Consider the following 21,113-nt stretch of genomic DNA (forward strand, 5'->3'; position numbering starts at 1 on the left):
GGCGTATATAATACAAAAGCCTCTGTAGGGCACTGCAAAACTGAAATGGTCACCAAAAATGTTGCATTTTTCAAATTTTAAGAAAATCTGAGAAGTTGCTACTAAAACTTGAAACCTTCTAGACTCTGTTAAAAAATGGAAACATAAAACAAATTATGGAATTAAAAAGCAGACTTTTTTGTCTAAAAGGTAGAACATTTGAAACTTTGAAAATTGTAATTTTTTTCAAATTTTTCCTACATCAATTTTTACCTCCCCAAAAAAGGAACAGATCACCGAAATGATACAACAATCATAAACTACAATGTCTCACAAAAAAAAAATCTCAAAATCACAGGGATATCTTAAAATGTTAAAAAGTTATTACCACAGGAAGAGACACTGTACAAATTGAAAAAAAAGGACTGAGCCTTAACCTATAAACAGGCTGTGTCCTTAAGGAGTTAACTTGTGGATATAGTGTATATTAATGAGAAACTACTGCTCATGGCGACCACAAGACCGGTTTGGACATGCTTAAGAAATCATCTATTGAACTAAATCAGACCTGTGACAATAAAGAGAAAGTCTGTGCTTGTGATTCAGCATTTCCCGTCTCGGCTTATACATTAGATTTTAGCTCCCTCTGTAGTAATTTTCTGTAACTGCAGTTAGTTTAACATCAAATGGTTACCAGGCCAAAAAAAAAAATAACTTTCTGTGCTTGATTTCACAATTCCCACAAAACCTTACATACCTGGAGGTATTCACATTTCACCTGCAAACATTCAGAATTTTAAACCAGAAGCGGATTTTATCAGATGAAAAATGTTTGTCATGGCCTTGTCCACAAAACAAGGGAGATCTACTGCAGGTGTCGTATTCATATAATTTTAATATTTTAAGCTATGAGAAACTGCCTGCCACTCATCAAAAATAGTATAATACAAGAAAAACATACACAGAAAAACAGTTAAACATTTTTTTGTGACCGACATGTTGAAAAAGTGTAATCAAAAATGTATATAACTAAAAAACAAAGACAAATATTTTTTTATGTATTATTTAGTTTGAAGCATAATTTTTTGTGGCTTTGAAAAATTTCAGTTTTAGGAGTTATTTAAATTATCATTGGATACTTACATTAAATTTAGAACTATACAGATGGTAAATCTGTCGATAAGACGATCAGCCTTGTGGTAATCCCTGTCTTACCTCATCGTGCATTGAGGTGGAAGCAGTGTAGCATATGAATGAAAACAAACATGAGTAAAGACAGGAGGTTCCCTCCTTTAAGTAAATAATTGTAAACTTAATTTTCAAAAATGTCTGATTTATTCTACGTTTATGCAAATTATTTTTTTTTTTCTACATATACCTACCAGGCCTTGACAGAGAAAGGTTATTAATGGCTACCACTCAACATAAATATGACAAAACCAAAAAAGCAACACAAATAAGCAGCACAAAACAAACAATATACATTTGAGGTATATTCTCCTTATTTGAATCTAACAGCAATTTTAAACTAAACCAAAAAAGGACTTATGAGTGAAACAACGGTTCATAAACTATTCATCACAATCCAGTAGAAGAAACTCTTTTGTGACCGGAGCTCAAAAACGAAAAAGACGATCCATGCAGGTTTCCTCCTTATTTGTGCACCAAACACAGGGGATCACTTTCAGGGATAAGTCACCATTCAGACCAGAAACCGTCAATATTTTCACTGTCCTAGTCTCCTCCACTCACTGCATATAAGAGACATATCCAAACTTTTAATGACCCAAAAAAGGAGAGCCACAAGAATCGTCAAAAGTAAAATAAATAATGAATTTTATTCTGAAAATAATGCACAATATACAAAAAGAAATTTTATCACATAATAGGGAAAGACAATAAGGGGAAACAAGTGGCCCCTGATGGAAAATGGGGCAGCCACGGAAAACATAAGCCCCTGCAGACACCCCAAAACCTATAAGTAATTAGTGGTATGAAGACAGAAATGTCTAATAAGTAATGGTAAATGATGCAAACGGGAATATGGGTAAAGAAATATCCCCTTAATTGGATCCTATGTACGATAGGGGCCGGAGGTACCTTCCGGCTCCCACTTTGCACACAATCAAATAAAGTCCTTACCCGTAAGCATGATGACAGGTGTAATGGGGGACCACAGGAGGCCAATGAACTACCTCCTGTGGACCCCCATTACACCTGTCATCATGCTTACGGGTAAGGACTTTATTTGATTGTGTGCAAAGTGGGAGCCGGAAGGTACCTCCGGCCCCTATCGTACATAGGATCCAATTAAGGGGATATTTCTTTACCCATATTCCCGTTTGCATCATTTACCATTACTTATTAGACATTTCTGTCTTCATACCACTAATTACTTATAGGTTTTGGGGTGTCTGCAGGGGCTTATGTTTTCCGTGGCTGCCCCATTTTCCATCAGGGGCCACTTGTTTCCCCTTATTGTCTTTCCCTATTATGTGATAAAATTTCTTTTTGTATATTGTGCATTATTTTCAGAATAAAATTCATTATTTATTTTACTTTTGACGATTCTTGTGGCTCTCCTTTTTTGGGTCATTGATTGTGTTGTTTGTTGAGAGCTGTAGTGACACTCTATGAGGCTCTTTTTCTTATATCCAAACTTTTAAAACTTTTATTTCCAGTTCTACTCACATATGTAGATAAAAAATGCGCATATCACAAATAACTCCACGAGGACGCCAATCCTTGCCCAACCCAGGGTTTCGCCTCTGTGATTCTTCCGGGGCGTGAATGAGCTCCGGTCACAAAAGAGTTTCTTCTACTGGATTATTGAATAGTGGATGTTTGCTGGATCCATCTAGGACCGTTATAGACAGCTCATAAGAGGGAAGGTGCAGCACCACGCAATTTTTTGTCAATTTTTTGTTGGTTTATTCATCACAATGCAGTTTAAAAATCAAATACCGTATGGTTGCAACACAAATTACTGTATGTAACTTTGTTTTGTTAAAATAAATAAAAAAAATACTTAAAATAAAAAAAAGGAAAAAAAAAACATTTTATTGTTTAAATTCAATTAAAAAAGACCACTACAATATAGTTTCCGCAGATCCATGTGATACACCCCGCATCACAGATTCCTATAAAAGTGCTAATGCCAGTGCATTTATGTTCCAGTGTACTTATAAAGTGTCCGTGCATCAGGATTATCGATAGAAATGACTCATAAAAGCCTACATAAGGTTAAAGACAGAAGAGATTTTTTCTGGGAAAACTAATAGAAACCTCAAAGTCCATATTATGTGGATGTTTTAGTGAGCGAGGGTGCGCTGCCCCAACACAAATTTCGTGTGTCCCCGCTTGCTCAGGGGGCCTGTGCTCACCTGTGTATGACAATGTGTGTTTTATGCTGATAGCGTGCTACGTGGGGGAGCATGGTGACGCCCACATCAAGGCCAAGTCCCGACAAGAGAGAGGAAGCCATACCCCCCGACCGCGTTATCAGGGAAGTGGTATCTCACATGTCATGTGACCCAAGCGTTGACGTCGCCAAGACTACCCAGCTGTTTCACTGATCCCGCCCCCCCCCCCCAATGACTGGCAGGCAACGCAATCACAAACCTGGGAACATGTTACCCAGGCTCCGCAATGCGCTCCCGTCGCACGGAGGGACCTGGTACTCAACGTAAACAGTCCGGGCATAGAGTGAAGTATGTACAGGGGGAGGGGAGAGGAAGAGAAGAATGGAAAAAAGGTAGCGAGGAAACAAAGAGAGGGACTAATCCCTCAATTTGATTAGTATGATCTACAATAATCGATATACAAGATCATATGCATAGATAAGGGGACATACCCCATTTCATACAATTTAGAAGACACATACAATACATTACTAAAGTGCAATGTGCATAAACAAATAAAATGATGTATACAATTTACGTGACAATGCAATGTGATGCCTTGTGAAATTATGCATTATATACATAGACCGCCAAAGGTGGAGTATAATGCACTGTGATATCACTGTATATCATACATAATGTATAATATATACACAATATATACATAAACAACAAAAGAGTGCAATGTGATCCAATGTGATATTATGAATGATGAATACACAAATACATAAACACACGGTAAATACATAAATACCGGGGGTATCCCTCTTCTGCAATTAAGTGTATGCAAATAGCAATAACAACAATAAATTTCCAAATCACTACAAACATGATATTATTTTAAAAAATAACTGTGCATGCAAAACTATTTTTAAAGTGCAAAAATATAAAAATATATTTAAGTTACTAAATGTGTGGCCCTTATACAGTCCCTTATCTAATTTATTAAAAATGTCCATGTATCGGAAAATCCATTTCTCAATAACCCATCTCTTTTTTGGGGTTCCTTTCTTATACTCGCAAAGCCAATCTCCAATCGTCACTCCTAAAGATCTCCACCACCGAAGCCATTGCACACACAGGACAGGTAAGTATTAGTCCTATTAAAAACACAAATATTAAAATTAAAAACGCCAAGTGTGGAAAGATCATTACTTATTTTTCAAAAATATACATGAGGTCAAGCATAAAGAAACTCTTCTGATGGAACAGGGCAAACCCCGGAGAAGCATCGAATAGGCACCCCCCGGGGGACTGTATGTTCTATAGAAAGGGAGAAAACGTAAAAGCCTTATTTAGGCCTTTTGGGATTTTTGTGTCTAGGAGCACAATCCAATTGCACTCTTTGTGCAAACATTTTTTTGATGTTACCACCCCTAACACCTGTATTGACCTTTTCAATCCCCTGAACCTTAAAGGTTTTGGGATCGCTGTTATGATACATCTTGAAATGTTTAGGTATCGTCTTTAATTGACTCAACTCAAAAGGGGTCATGGCTTTTTGTGCCTTGGCTATATCCCTCACGAGCTCTCTAGTGGTCATTCCTACGTACATTAACGGACAACCACATGTCGCATAGTAAATGACATTTGTGCTACTGCACGAAATGTATTCTTTTATAGTAAATGTCCGACTTCCATCTGTTGTGGCGAATTCCTGTGTCCTAAGAATATTCTGACATGAAATACAGTACCCCAAGGAAAACACCCATGTCTCATATTTCCCTCCCCAAATGGTTACTCCATCTTTTGGCTTCTTCTGGCTTCTCACCAAAAGGTCTTTCAAATTTTTACTGTGCCTAGCAGTCTGAGCGGGTCTCTCTGGTAATACTTCCCTCAACACTGTATCCGTTTGTAGCACTGGCCAGTATTTAGTTAGAATTGACCTGATTTCTGTCCATTTTTTCGTTATATGTCGCAATGAACCTAAAACAGGTATAATCGTCCTTTCTTTTCTTTTGTGTAGGTCCTGTCACCAATAATTCACCTTTGGGTTGTTTTCTTGCCCTATCGAATCCCTGCTTGATACTCCTATTGCTATAACCACGATCCTGAAATCTCCCTTTTAAATCACAGGATTGTTGGTAAAAACTTGCCTCCGATGAGCACATACGTCGGGCCCGCAAAAATTGACCAATGGGTATTGCCCTAATTGTGGAAGGAGGATGAGCAGATTAGGCATGCAGCAGAGAATTTACGGAGGTGGACTTCCTATACATATCTGTCTGTAATAGACCATTATGTCCCACCTCAATATATCTAGGATGTCCACCATAGTGGACTGGCGGGCTGATTGAAGAGGGCGGAAGGACGCGCCGACAGGCAGGAAGGGGGACGTGCCGGTGGGCCGGAGGACATGCCAGTGGGAGGACCGGGGGGACATGGAGGCGTATGGTTGGATAGGAGGATGTGGAGGCAGGTAGGCGGCAGGATATGGTGGCGGGTGGGCAGGTAGACTTGCTGGTGGGCAGGTAGGGGATAATGGAGACAGGCAGGCGTTTGAGTAGGAGAATGTGGAGGCGGGCGGGCGGCAGGATATGCCGGCAGGGAGGATGTGTTGCAGACTGTCAGGGGGGAGTGGGAGAGAGGGCGGCCGACACAGGTAGGCAGCTCTATGTTTAGCGCAGCAGGCGTTACTGCTGTGCTGTTCACAGGTAGGGCAGGGGAGGGGAGAACAGCACTAAATTTTGGGTTCACGTCCATCCTGGGCCCCCTAGCAACACGGGCCCCCATAGCAATTGCTACGGCTGCTACGGCTGTTGTTACGCCACTGCTTTGAGGAATGATTTCAAGGGACACCTGGGGCAGAATTTGGACTTTTTGTTTTTTTTCTCTCCGAAAGACATTTACCTTTTTAAGGGTTAAAAAAATACTGAGCCTTGCAGGGTGTTTTTGGGGCTAAAAATATTAACAAATACCTCAATGTTAGATCATCAAAAGTAGAATATTGGGGGTCCAACACCCAAAGAGTAAAACAGCAGGCAGTTCAGCATGTCAGTTTTCTGTCTATTGGGTAAATTGAGTGGACAAAGCTTAGAATTTGTAACCAGGACTGGGGGCTGGGTCCTGGACCTCCACCAGTCAACTGTTGTTCAAGAGAATACGTGGAAGGAAATGTATTGAAGCATGGTGGCTTAGTGGTTAAGCAATACAGCCTTGCAGCGCTGGGGTCCTGGTTTCAAGTCCCATCTAAGTCAACATCTGTAAAGAGTTTGTATGTTCTTTCCGTGTTTGTGTGGGTTTCCTCCGAGCCCTCCAATTTCCTCCCACACTCCAAAACATACTGGTAGGTTAACCCCTTAACGCTGAAGCCACTTTTCACCTTCACCTTTTCGAAGTCACTTTAAAAGTCCTAAATAAAGGTAAAACCCCATAAATTGCTCCATTATACAAACTACACCCCTCAACGTACGTAAAACAACTTTTATGAAGTTTGTTAACCCTTTAATTGGTTTACAGGGGTTAAAACAAAATCGGATGCAATTTTGAAATTAAATTTTTTTGGGCTAAATGAATGTGTTTTTCATAAAATGTACAAATACCAAAACGCTCCACAAAATTTGATGCCCAATCTCTCCCGTGTATAACAATCCCCCATATGTGGTGGTAACCTGCTGTATGGGCACACGCCAGGGCATCGAGGGGGGTGCTGCGCCATTCAGAGCAGATTATGCATTGTCACTTTATAATGGTTATACAATCTTTATTTTTTTGGCAATTTGGACATATAAGGGATTTTTTTTTGCGACATGAGTGGGTCTGTAGCTTTTTGATGAGGTTTTATTAACTCTTTAATGTATGGAGGAAAACAAAATTGTCAATTTTGGGTTTCTTTTTTTTGTATATTTTGGGGGTCGTACACCATACACTAAACATACTATAATATTTTTATTCTATAGATCACTACGATTACGGTGATACCTCATTTATATAGTTTTTTTATATATTTTACAATTTTACAGGAAAAAAACGAATATAAAGAAAATCTCATTTGTTTTTGCATCGCCATCGTTTTCGGAGACGTAACTAAAATATTTTTGGGTTGACAAAGCTGGTTTATGGCTTATTTTTTACGTGTTGAGTTGTCCTTTTCAGTGGTACTATTTTGGTGCACATAACTTTTTTTATCACTTTTTGGAACATTTTTGTTTAGGGATTTTATGAAAATTTAAATTTTTGGCAAGTTTTTCAGGTTTTGTTTTTACGACTTTCACCGTACGGGTCCAATAATGTTTCTGACTTATTGTAGAGATTGTTACGGACGCGGAGATACCAAAAATGTGGGGGGTTTTGGTGTTTTTCTGTTTTTTTTACTTTATTAGATGTGTATAGGGAATGTTTGTGTTTAGGGGACTTTAACTTTATTTAATTAATTATTTTTATTAAAAGGTGTGTTTATTTTGTGTTTTTAACTTTTTATCTTTACTTTTACAGGTTAGCTTGAACAAGTGATCCACTGATTACTTGTGCAAGCTATTCTTCACCTAATACAGTGTTATACAGATGTATTACACTGTATTATGTGACACACTGAGCATGCTGCGCAGGATCCGGCTCCCCGGAAGGAGATCGCGCAGCCCCGGGCACTGGCAGTCCCGAGGCTGTGATCGGAGGCACTTACACCCCCGGGAAGCGGCACGGGGGGCCAATTACAGTCAAATGCCCCTGACACGCCGCGGTCAGCGCGACCGTGGCGTGTTAGGGTTTAAAACCCACGATCGGAGAAATCTCCGATCGCGGGTGTTAGTGGCGGGTGTCGGCTATAATATACAGCCGACACCCGCAGCTTCTGGCGCAGGCTCCGTTTTGAGCCGGCGCCAGAAGCATGACGTACTATTACTGCATTTTGCGGGAATGCACCTCCCGCCATGCAGTAATAGTACGTCAAATGTCGGGAAGGGGTTAATGAGATTGTGAGCCCCATGGGGACAGGGACTGATTTGGTAAGCTGTGTGTGTAGCACTGCAGAAAACGTGCGACCGCGGCAGGCAACCTTATGCACCAGACCCACCATCTCCTGTCTGTTGTTTGGTGTCAAGGGACACAAGAACCAGCGTATCGCATCATCCCTGTTGCACAGCTTCTAACACGGACCTGACGAAGGGGGTGGACCACTCCGAAACGCGTTGTCCATTTTATTACCCAAATAAAACCTTTCAAAATTCAAGCAGTGTGTGTTGGATCATCCCAAAATTGGGGAAGTGCGTCTCACACGGACCCGGTTATTTTATTATCTTACCTCTACGATTTTACTATCCGGCACTACCCAGTACTGGAACCCTGGTAGACGCAGCATACCCCCTTCACAAACATCCTGTCACGGGTGGTCCTGCGATCCATATCGCGGATCGTGGGGTCACCCGTGCCTCTCGCTCCCCGCCTGCTTACGAATCCCGGCTCCAGTCCCTGCCTCTTCAGTTCCGGCTGCCACTGCTCCTCCGTCTTCGGCCGTGCGCGCGCGTCCCCGGCTCCTAGGGCGTGCGCGCACCAACTTCTTCAGATTTAAAGGGCCAGCGCGCCGCTAATTGGCGCTGGCCATTTCAGGTAAACTATTTATTCCTGCCTCTTCCTCTGATCCCTGCCTGATCTTTGTGCCCTTCCTGAAAGCTTTGTTTATGCCGTGTGCTGTTTATGTGATTTCCCGTTGTGACCCTGGTTCTGCTTTTGACTTTGCTCCTTTGCCGCCTGCCTTGACCTATTGCTACGTCTCTGACTCCGATCCTGTGCTGCCCGTCCTGACCTCCTGCCTGTCCCCGACTACGAGTTTGCCTGCCGTTTCTGTACCCCAACCTTGGCTGCCATTGCGGACAAGTCACGCCTGTGGAACGACCTGGTGGTACCACGCCACAGCAACCTGCTTTGCGGCGGGCTCTGGTGAAAACCAGGTATCACTTAGACTCCGGTCCCAGGTTGTGGCTTGTGTCATCGTCTGCAGTGGTCCAGAGGATCCACAACCTCGAACCTTGACAGTAAGATCCGGCCATGGATCCCGCCGAGGTTCCGCTTCCCACTCGGCCGACTCTGGCTACCATCGTGGTCCAGCAATCCCGGGAGATTGCCGCCCAACGTGAACAACTGGAACAGGTTACCGCCATGCTGCAGCAACTGCTAGACAACCAGCAACAACAACAGGTCCCTGTGGCTGCTCCCGTGGCTCCCGCTACCCCGGCTAGTCTTCCCGCCGTTGAACCCAGGCTACACTTGTCTATGCCCAGCAAGTATGACGGTGATCCTAAGATGTGCAGGAGCTTTATAACCCAGTGCTCCCTGCACATAGAATTCATGCCATCCCAATTCATTACGGAGCGTTCCAAGGTGACATTCTTCATCAGCCTCCTCTCCGGGAAAGCCCTGGCTTGGGCTACCCCACTTTGGGACAGAGACGACCCGGTCACGGCAAATCTGACGGCATTTCTGGCAGAGTTCCGGTCTGTCTTTGAAGAACCAGCAAGGGCCTCACTCTGCTGAGACGGCACTGTTGAATCTACGCCAGGGGAACTCTTCTGTGGGAGAGTATGCCATCCAGTTCCGTACTCTGGCTTCGGAACTCTCCTGGAATGATGAGGCTCTGTCCGCAGCTTTTAAGAAGGGACTCTCCTCTCACGTTAAGGACGCTCTGGCCGCCCGGGATTTGCCGCCTACCCTGAATGCTCTCATTACTTTGGCCACCCGTATTGATGTGCGTTTTAGGGAGCATGTGGAGGAGTTACGTCTTGAACAACCCCAAGTCCGCCCACGACGTCTTCCCCGCCTGGCACCTACTTTCCACAGGCCGCTCCAGCCTCCTCTAGCACCATCTGCCAAGGAGCCTATGGAGGTGGACAGGGCCAGACTCTCTTCTCAGGAACGCAATAGAAGACGTCAGGGTAACCTCTGCCTGTATTGTGCCAGCCCTGAGCACTTCCTTGGGACTTGTCCCATCCGTCCCCAGCGTCCGGGAAACGCCAGCACCTAGGGTTTTTGGGAGAAGCGTCCCTAGGTGCAAGTAAAGCTTCTCCACGCCTGATGATTCCTGTTCTTCTCTGTGTTGGGACCCGCACCCAGATCCAAGTCTCAGCTTTCTTGGACTCCGGTTCTGCAGGGAACTTCGTGGATGCCGCCCTGGTCTCCCGGCATCACATCCCCGTGGTTCGTCTAGAAAAACCTTTGGTCATCTCCTCTGTCAGTGGCCAAATCCTCTCCGACCCGGTCCAGTACTGCACCAAGCCTCTGTCCATGCAAGTCGGTGTGCTGCACAGGGAGAGTTTGTCTTTTTATGTACTTCCGCGCTCCACCTCCTCCATCCTGTTGGGCCTACCATGGTTGCAGCTCCACGCACCCGTTCTTGACTGGAAGTCGGGGGAGATCCTTCAGTGGGGACCTAATTGTCTGTCCCGCTGTGTGAAGATGTCTCTTCCAGTACCAGTCCTGGCTTCAGCTGTGGCTCCCAAAGCCCTGGAGGGTCTTCCTGTTTGCTATCAGGACTTTTCTGACGTCTTCTCTAAGAAGCAAGCCGAGACATTGCCGCCTCACCGTCCTTATGATTGCCCTGTGGATCTGCTGCCGGGTACCTCTCCTCCGCGGGGTCGTGTGTACCCGCTATCAGTACCTGAAACAGCGGCCATGTCTGACTATATCAAGGAAAACCTGCAAAAAGGATTCATTCGTAAGTCCTCTTCTCCGGCTGGTGCAGGTTTTTTCTTCGTGACCAAGAAAGACGGGTCACTCCGTCCGTGCATTGACTACCGCGGACTTAACAAGATCACAGTTGAGAACCGCTATCCATTGCCGCTGATCACGGAATTATTTGACCGTCTTCATGGAGCCAAGATTTTCTCCAAATTGGATCTTCGAGGGGCCTACAATCTCATTCGTATCCGCCAGGGAGAAGTGACCCGTGATGGTCACTTCAGTACCTGGTAATGCCGTTTGGAATTTGTAACGCACCGGCCGTCTCCAAGAATTCATTAAAGACATTTTTAGAGACTTACTTTATGTCTGTGTTGTGGTCTATTTGGATGATATCCTGGTTTTCTCTCCGGACCTTGAGACCCACCAAGTTCATGTACGGCAAGTCCTCAGTCGTTTAAGGGCCAATCGCCTCTATGCCAAACTAGAAAAGTGTCTATTCCATCAGCAGAGTATCCCGTTTCTTGGCTATATAATCTCTGACAGAGGCCTCCAGATGGATCCTGCAAAGTTGTCTGCGGTTCTTCAGTGGCCCCGTCCAGTAGGACTACGCGCTATACAGCGGTTTCTAGGCTTTGCGAATTACTACCGGCAGTTCATCCCACACTTCTCCTCGCTGGTATCCCCTATTGTGGCGCTCACCAAGAAGGGTGCTAACCCCCGACTCTGGCCTTCGTCCGCTGAGGAGGCCTTCACGAACTTAAAGTCCAAGTTTGCTTCAGCCCCAGTACTGGTACGTCCCGACACAGAGAAGCCTTTCCATCTGGAAGTAGATGCATCCTCGGTGGGGGCCGGTGCTGTGCTCACGCAGAAGGGTTCCAAAGGCCGAACTGTCACCTGCAGATTTTTCTCCAAGAGTTTCTCCTCCGCTGAGAGGAATTATTCCATAGGAGATCGTGAACTGTTGGCGATTAAGCTTGCCTTAGAAGAGTGGCGCTACCTCCTGGAGGGAGCTCGGTTTCCGGTCAGCATTTATACGGACCACAAGAATCTTCTCTACCTCCAATCTGCTCAGCGACTAAATCCACGTCAAGCCCGCTGGTCACTCTTCTTCGCCCGGTTCGATTTCCTCATTCATTTCCGCCCTGCCGAGAAGAACATCAAGGTTGACGCCCTTTCTCGTGCCTCGGATGTTCTTGGGGAGGAACCGGCTCCTCAGCATGTCATTCCTCCTGACCGACTGGTACTGGCTGCGCCTGTGGATCTTTGTCAACTACCCTCTGGCAAGACATATGTACAACCTGCTCTACGTAGGAAGATTCTGTCTTGGGGACATTGCTCACAAGTGGCTGGGCACCCTGGGGTGCAGCGTTCTATCGCCCTCATTTCCCGGTTTTACTGGTGGTCAGATCTGGCCAAGGACGTTCGGGATTTTGTGGGTTCCTGTGCTTCCTGTGCCCGAAATAAGCCGTCACGTCTCAAGCCTGCTGGTCTTCTTCTGCCGTTGCCGATACCCAGCTGTCCTTGGACTCATATCGCCATGGACTTTATTACGGATCTACCGCCTTCTTCTGGCAATACTGTCATCTGGGTGGTGACTGACCGATTTTCAAAGATGTCCCATTTTGTCCCTCTTCCAGGTTTACCATCTGCTCCACGTCTTGCCAGCCAGTTCTTCCATCACATCTTCAGACTCCATGGACTTCCCCAGCACATCGTCTCTGACCGTGGGGTTCAGTTTGTCTCGAAATTCTGGCGTTCTCTCTGCAACCAACTTCAGGTGAAATTGGACTTCTCTTCCGCTTATCACCCCCAGTCCAATGGACAAGTGGAAAGAGTTAACCAGACCTTGGGCTGCTATCTACGCCATTTTGTTTCTGCCCGTCAGGACGATTGGTCCACTCTGTTGCCGTGGGCAGAGTTCTCCTATAACTCCTTGGACTCTACATCCGCGGGTTCCGCCCGATTTTTTGTTAATTATGGATTGCATCCCCGCCCTCCTCTGCCCCTGCCTATGCCATCGGAAGTTCCTGCTGTTGAGGAATCGGTGCGGGAATTTAAGACCATTTGGGAGCATACTCGTTTTTCCTTACTACAGGCTTCGGCTCGAATCAAGTCCCAGGCCAATAAAAGACGCAGGCCTTCTCCTGTCTTCAATCCTGGTGATAAAGTCTGGTTGTCCTCCAAGTATGTCCGACTTAAGATTCCTGGCTACAAGCTTGGTCCTCGTTTCCTGGGTCCCTTCGAGGTGCTGAATCGCATCAATCCAGTTTCCTACAAGCTGCGTCTCCCTCCCACCATGCGCATCACGAACTCCTTCCATGTCTCCTTGCTTAAGCCTGTTATCTTGAACCGCTTCTCCCGTCAACTCTCCCCTCCTGCTCCTGTGGCCGACTCCTCTGACATCTATGAGGTTAAGGAAATCCTGGATATGAAGACAGTGAGGGGTAAGCGGTTCTTCTTGGTTGACTAGAAGGGGTTCGGGCCAGAGGAGAGATCTTGGGAGCCCGAGGACAATATCTTGGACCAGGACCTCTTGCAGAGATTTCTCCAGCCCAGGAGGAGGGGGAGGCCGAAGTGGGGGGTACTGTCACGGGTGGGGTACGAGTCCCGGCTCCAGTCCCTGCCTCTTCAGTTCTGGCTGCCGCTGCTCGTCCGTCCTCGGCCGTGCGCGCGCGTCCCTGGCCCCTAGGGCGTGTGCGCACCAACTTCTTCAGATTTAAAGGGCCAGCGCGCCGTTAATTGGCGCTGGCCATTTCAGGTAAACTATTTATTCCTGCCTCTTCCTGTGATCCCTGCCGGATCTTTGTGCCCTGTGCCTTGGAGAAAGCTTTGTTTATGCCGTGTGCTGTTTATGTGATTTCCCGTTGTGACCCTGGTTCTGCTTTTGACTTTGCTCCTTTGCCGCCTGCCTTGACCTATTGCTACGTCTCTGACTCCGATCCTGTGCTGCCCGTCCCGACCTCCTGCCTGTCCCCGACTACGAGTTTGCCTGCCGTTTCTGTACCCCGACCTTGGCTGCCATTGCGGACAAGTCACGCCTGTGGAACGACCTGGTGGTACCACGCCCCAGCAAGACCAACCTGCTTTGCGGCGGGCTCTGGTGAAAACCGGGTATCACTTAGACTCCAGTCCCAGGTTGTGGCTTGTGTCATCGTCCGCAGTGGTCCAGAGGATCCACAACCTCGAACCTTGACACATCCTCCCTGAAAAAACGGAGCCTCCACTATCTGCTCCAATGCAATAGACACAAGGTGTCATAAGGTGAGCAGATTTTACAATCACGATTTAAGTCCTAACAACTACTACAAGTGCACTAGGGGCGCCGCCTGTGTTTTTCTTTCTATTTTCCATTTATGTTATGATAGTTAGCTAGCTTGTTTAAAGGGATTGTCTGCTTTCATCAAAGTTATTCCAATATACTTTCTGAATCAATTTTAATATCTCTGCTTGTTGATACATGGAACAAGCTAACGGCAGATGTGTTGGATAATCAACATGTTTGAAATAATCACAGAGAAAGACATACAAAGAAAATCATCAAAGGGCAGACCATGGCATTTAATTATTCCAGCAGAATAAGAACAAAAGAAAAAAAAATCCATCAATTCATAATATTCAGACTTGGACCTGGATGCATATATTTCTCATATACACCATTCTCCACAAGGGTTTAGATGAAATGACTGAAGGACACAAACACATTTACTGTTCTGTCAAGCTTAATATGAAATGTTTTGCCTTTTAAAAGTCTATTTCTGACCTTGCGGCAGCCGATTCAATGTAGTATTAAATGGAGTGAACAATACACTTCTGGGAAACAGACTAGTGACATTGGTTACCTTGCTGAACTAATAGTTTTCAAAGTACTTTGAAATACAATAACATCTTGTTAATAATTACAACCTCTTAAAGGAACATTTGAAAAGGCCTTCTATACGGCCATGATGTATTCACATCATGATGTATTCACATGAAAATCCTTTTTACTGACACTTAAGGCACTTATATTGAGAATGGTGACCACCCACAATGTAGGGTAAATGACCCATGACCATGACCATGTGGTCATCTTCTTATATTTGTTATCCATGGCCTTTTTCCTTCTCAAATCAACTTTTAGAATTATGCTAATGAGTCTGAAGGGTTCCAGAGCCCTTCTGTGCTCTGGCTTTACAAACTGTAACAGTGTTTCCCGCTCCTCTGTCCCAGCACTTCTCCCCTCCCTCTGCCTAATGGAAACTCACTTCAGCAGAGAAAGTGAAGCCTGTGAAGCTGCTTGTTGGGTAACATGCCTGCTGCTATTGAATTTAATTAATTATATTGTTTATTATATCAGGTGCTAGAACAAACAAGGTGAGGAAATATGGTGAAATAAGGTGAAAGAATAAAACCAGACAGAATGGAGCTTGTGAGCTTGGAGTATGTGGTGCTGTGTTACTCTGTGCAGAGTGAGGCCTATGAAAGCTGGACAGCAAAGGGCTTGCCCTATACCCTGATGCAAAGGATCGTAGAAAGACAGCTGACATCAGGAAGTCTCCCATCCTTCTGACAAACTTCAGTAAAATTCAGTAAAAACATGGTAGGCTTTGTCGTCTCTCCTGCGCTATTAAGGTTGTACTGTCATCTTTCTGTTTATTGTTATCATAGTTGCTTCATTATTAAAGAAAAATAAACTTCAATTTGCTCTCAACCATATGCCTAACTTCCGGAACCTGATACTTGTGAAAACTACTCACAGGGGCACATGTGTTTTTCAGCTGACACTTTTTCATTAATACTTAATCATTGGAATGGATATTAAGTTATTTCCCTTTGTAATACATTTGATGAGTTGACTGTTGAGTCTCACTTTTTCGACTTTTTGTGGTGTGCAACTTTTTAGTCCCAAATAGCAGTTTACCAAAAGTAAGTCTAGGTCTACAGTCATGGCCAAAAGTTTTGAGAATGGCACAGATATTATATTTTCACATGATCTGTTGCCCTCTGGTTTTTATGTGTGTTTGTCAGATGTTTTTATCACATACAGAAATACAAGTGCAATCATATTATGAGTAACAAAAGCTTTTATTGACAGTTAGAATGAGTTAATGCAGCAAGTCAATATTTTCAGTGTTGACCCTTCTTCTTCAGGTTGCAGGATGCTTTACAGTTGGCATGAGACAAGACTGGTGGTATCGCTCACTTTGTCTTCTCCGAACAAGCTGTTTTCTAGATGTTCCAAACAATTGGAAAGGGGATTCATTAGAGAAAATGACTTTACCCCAGTCCTCAGCAGTCCACTCCCTGTACCTTTTGAAGAATATCAGTCTGTCCCTAATGTTTTTTCAGGAGAAAAATTACTTATTTGCTGCCCTCCGTGACACTGCTCCAAGAGTTAATGCAGCAAGTCAATATTTTCAGTGTTGACCCTTCTTCTTCAGGAACTCTGCAATTCTCCCTGGCATGCTCTCAATCAACTTCTGGACCAAATCCTGACTGATAGCAGTCCATTCCACAAGACCACAAGTTCTCAATGGGATTAAGATCTGGGGAGTTTCCAGGCCATGGACCCAAAATCTCTATGTTTTGTTCCCTGAGCCATTGAGTTATCACCTTTGCTTTATGGCAAGGTGCTCCATCATGCTGGAAAACGCATTGTTGATCACCAAACTGCTCTTGGACGGTTGGGAGAAGTTGCTCTTGGAGGACATTCTGGTACCATTCTTTATTCATGGATGTGTTTTTAGGCAAGACTGTGAGAGAGATGATTCCCTCGGCTAAGAAGCAACCCCACACATGACTGGTGCAGGATGCTTTACAGTTGGCATGAGACAAGACTGATGGTATCGCTCACTTTGTCTTCTCCGAACAAAGTGTATTCTAGATGTTCCAAACAATTGGAAAGGGGATTCATCAGAGAAAATGACTTTACCCCAGTCCTCAGCAGTCCACTCCCTGTACCTTTTGCAGTATATCAGTCTGTCCCTGTTTTTTCTGGAGAGAAATTACTTCTTTGCTGCCCTCCTTGACACTGCTCCAAGAGCCTCCGCCTCACAGTGCATGCAGATGCACTCACACCTCCCTGCTGCCATTCCTGAGCAAGCTCTGCATTGCTGGTAGCTTGATTCCAAAGCTGAAACACTTTTAAGTGATGGTCCTGGCGCTTGCTGGTCCTTCTTGGGCTCCCTGGAGCCTTTATGGCAACAATGGAACTTCTCTCCTTGAATTCCTTGATGATGCGATAGATTGTTGACTGAGGTGCAATCTTTCGAGCTGCGAAACTCTTCCCTGTTAGGCCAGTTTTGTGCAGTGCAATGATGATTGCACGTGTTTCTTTAGAGATAACCATGGTTAACAGAAGAGAAACAATGATGCCAAGCACCAGACTCCTTTTAAAGTTTCCAGTGGTGTGATTCTTACTTTGCTGTTAAGCTGATCACTCTTTATAACATTCTGGAGTATATGCAAATTGCCATTATAAAACCTGATGCAGTAGACTTTGTAAAAATTAACATTTGTATCATTCTCAAAACTTTTGGCCATGACTGTAGCGTGCTCTGTTTTGGGACCTATTAGCCGCTAGAATGGACAATTTCAGAGCCTGAAAGTCGCACAAGTTGAACAAACATCTGGGCTACAAAGATAAATATGGCTCACTGCATTAAATCCTGGAGGCAGATATAACTTTGGTACGCTGCTTGATTCTGCACCTAAAAAGTCACAAACTGAAAAAAGTCTCACAAAAATTGCACAAAAAAGGAATAGGAGTGATACATGTCCCCCACAGACTAAAGATGCTACAGATGCAGAAGTCACAAGGTTTACATGCTGAGTATTCTTCATAACCAGGCAGGGTGAGTCTTGTATCTTCATTCATCTCCATCTCCTCCTAGATCAGTGCCATTGAGAGGATATGGGAAAATATATTATATATATTTAAAGAAAATACTATGCAATCTGGAGATATCTCTGGAGTAAATGCACGCCATATAATTTTACAAAATATAAGGTGAAAGTCTTTTTGAACCATACAGTTTTTAAAGGGAGCCTTTCAACATCTTCTACACCACTTACATAGTAGTGTATAAGATATTCTTCTGAGCCTTCACCCTTTTATTGCAAAACTCCTCTCTTATTGGAGAGCTGAAGAAAGTCACTATGGGGCTCATTTACTAAGGGTCCGAACGCCGCACTTTCGTCGGGTTTCTGGAATATTTCCGTTTTGTGCAGAATTAACCCAGGATTTTGGCGCACGCGATCGGATTGTGGCGCATCGGCGCCCGTTTTCACACGACAGAAATCAGGGGGCATGGCAGTTGGTCAACCCGACGGATTCAGAAAAACAGCGGAATTTAAAAACCGAAAGATCAGCACTTACATGCACCGGGACACAGAAGGTGAACTCCGGCGGACCTCGGCACAGCAGTGACACATGCAGGATATTGAGCGCACGGACCTTAGTGAATACCGGCAGACCCGAATCCTCATCGGACAACGCACCGCGGGATCGCGACAGGACCGGGTAAGTAAATGTTCCCCTATGTCTGTAATAATCCACGTTTAGAGGCTGGAGGTTAATATCACTTGCAACGCCCCAATCTTGGACTTTAGAGGCCTTACCAACCCTTGTTTTAATTGCCAATTAATTGCCAATAATTGTTTTCACCTTGTGTCTAAACAAATCAGAACCCTGGGATTCAATACAGAACAGATGCTGCTCTACTTGTTCTAGAAGAGGACACACAATCTCAAGTAGAGAGTCCAAAATCTTGTCAGATAAACCATAAACTCAATGGGGGTAGGTCTTTCTATTCCTTCTCCACCAGTTATTTGTATTAAGTCCCATCTCTGCCAGTTTGAGTTTTTTTTCCCCGCATGACTCTTTATGTTAGTGTACAACTTGTAGAACAATGTCAATTTTAAGTACCCTCAAAATACATCAACCCACGGCCATTAAAGGGATTCTCCAGGAATATAAAAAGATTTATGGCTGCAGCTTCAAAAATAAAAAAGAACTTATACTTACTTCTCTTCCTCCACTTTAGGCTTCTATTTGTATACAGCGGCCAGGGGTGAAGTGCGTCTGCAGGTGCCCTCCTGCTACTGTAGCTCTCCATTTATGCAGGAATCATCCTGGGCTGGGCTGATCTGTAGCCCAGTAGGGAACCATCTATCTATTGAATTATTCATTTAATTTATCATTTAATCTATTCATTTATTTAATCATAACCCTATTCTCATCCCAACACTACCCATTCATCACCATCAAGACGATCTACCAGTCCATCAGTTCACTACACTGTCATTGACATTCCTCCCCCTCTCAACCCGGACCTTCTATCTCCCCGCGGCCACAGCCGCACACGACTGCTCATGCGCACTTTCATCCCATCACCTGTCATATAACTGCGTGTCTTTCTGGCGCGCGTTCATTCCAAACCGCTCCACTGTCAGCCACGCAGTCCTATCCCTCCGGCACTGGAACTTAACGGTAAGCCCTTCTCTCCACCAGGTTCAATTACCTCCCGTCCGATACCCTATCTCACCCCTCTTGCTTTTCTTTTCCCTCAGGTTTGGTCAGGACCCCGCAACCTCCACCCCTCCTGCAGGTACATTCTCCATTACACCATCCAGTCTACCCTCAATACCCTAACTACCTCACATACACTTTTATCATTTATCTATCTTTGATCTATTAATCTAGCAACCCATGATTCCAGTCTTTAATGAATTTTTAAATGTTTTATATGAATTTAATGAGCTCATTGTACCTCATGAATTCAGTTTCTCCTAACTCATCCCTCTATTTTAACCCAATGCAACTCATTCCACCCCTACTAATTTATCCACCCAATCTTTTGACTCCACTTTACTTTATTTCATATCTATTTTATATCATTTCATCTCATTGTAGTAATGTTCTTTCACGCCATTTTAAGCATATGTTTTTTCCTACATTCCTGTGTATATGTATATACTTACCTACATTTACCTCGTTTGCATCATTGACATGGATTATATTTTTATTGTATTTAATTTAGTGTATTTTTTATCTATTTATCTATCAATAGATCCAAGATAGAACAGAATTCCTGGCACCATCCAATATCGTATAGGTGTTTCTCAGCTGTGTCTGGCAAGGACGTCACAGGAGTGGAGCAGCCTCTTTTCAATATGCACGTTGCTGGTGGTGCTCGGCCCACAGTAAGGCCTTTAAAACATAAATGCGGAGAAGAAGAGGAGGCACTCACCGATGCGTGCAAGATCCTTTATTGAGGTGCGGTACAACAACGCTGCGGTACCTGGCAACAGGCCGTTTCGCGCTTGTCTAGCGCGTTCTCAAGCCAATTATTTCATCCTACGGTGCCGCGCACAATATATGCGCAGGCGCAGGTGGATGTTGTCATGGAAAACAATACAACAATCAGTGCTTACAAAATATCATAAAAAGTGACTGTTAAAAACATAGAAGGACCTATGTCAAACATTAAAAACACAAGCAGATTACTTAAATATCGGACAACAATTCAAAAATTGCGTTGCCATAAAGCTCAAATTTGTACTCTATCTAACAGATTACCAACAATCATACCAGTACAATTTTCTGGGATGCAACACATTGTATTATTACAAAAACACATTCAGGTCGTTCCTGTCATTAAGTCCTACTGCCCCTGTAGCACCAAACCTCATGATATGCCTACTCTCCTGCCTTAATAAATGTTTTTTCCTATCTCCTCCAAGGGGATCAATTTTGACCTGTTCGATGCCAGCAAACCTTAAGACTTGAGGGTTCCCCCCATGACACTCTCTCACATGGTTAATCAAGCGAGGACATCCATTTCCTGTACTAATGGAATTACAGTGCTCCCTGAATCTTACGTATAATTTACCAATCGTTTTACCGATATAAAAGTATTTAGATGGGCAGAAAAAAATGTACACAATGTACGTAGATTTACAGGAAAGGAACGAATTGACTTTGTGTGCCCCCTCCAAATTGGATGAGCTTAAGGTGACCATTTTGATCACAAAATTTACACGAACCACATCTGTAACTCCCCTTTGGGATACTCTTATCCAACCGAGAGGAATGTGATGTGGAAAAGTTACTGTGTACCAAAGCCTTTCTCACTGTGGGGC

The sequence above is a fragment of the Engystomops pustulosus genome, chromosome 11 (assembly GCF_040894005.1).
Source record: "Engystomops pustulosus chromosome 11, aEngPut4.maternal, whole genome shotgun sequence".
In the NCBI taxonomy this organism is placed as follows: Eukaryota; Metazoa; Chordata; class Amphibia; order Anura; family Leptodactylidae; genus Engystomops; species Engystomops pustulosus.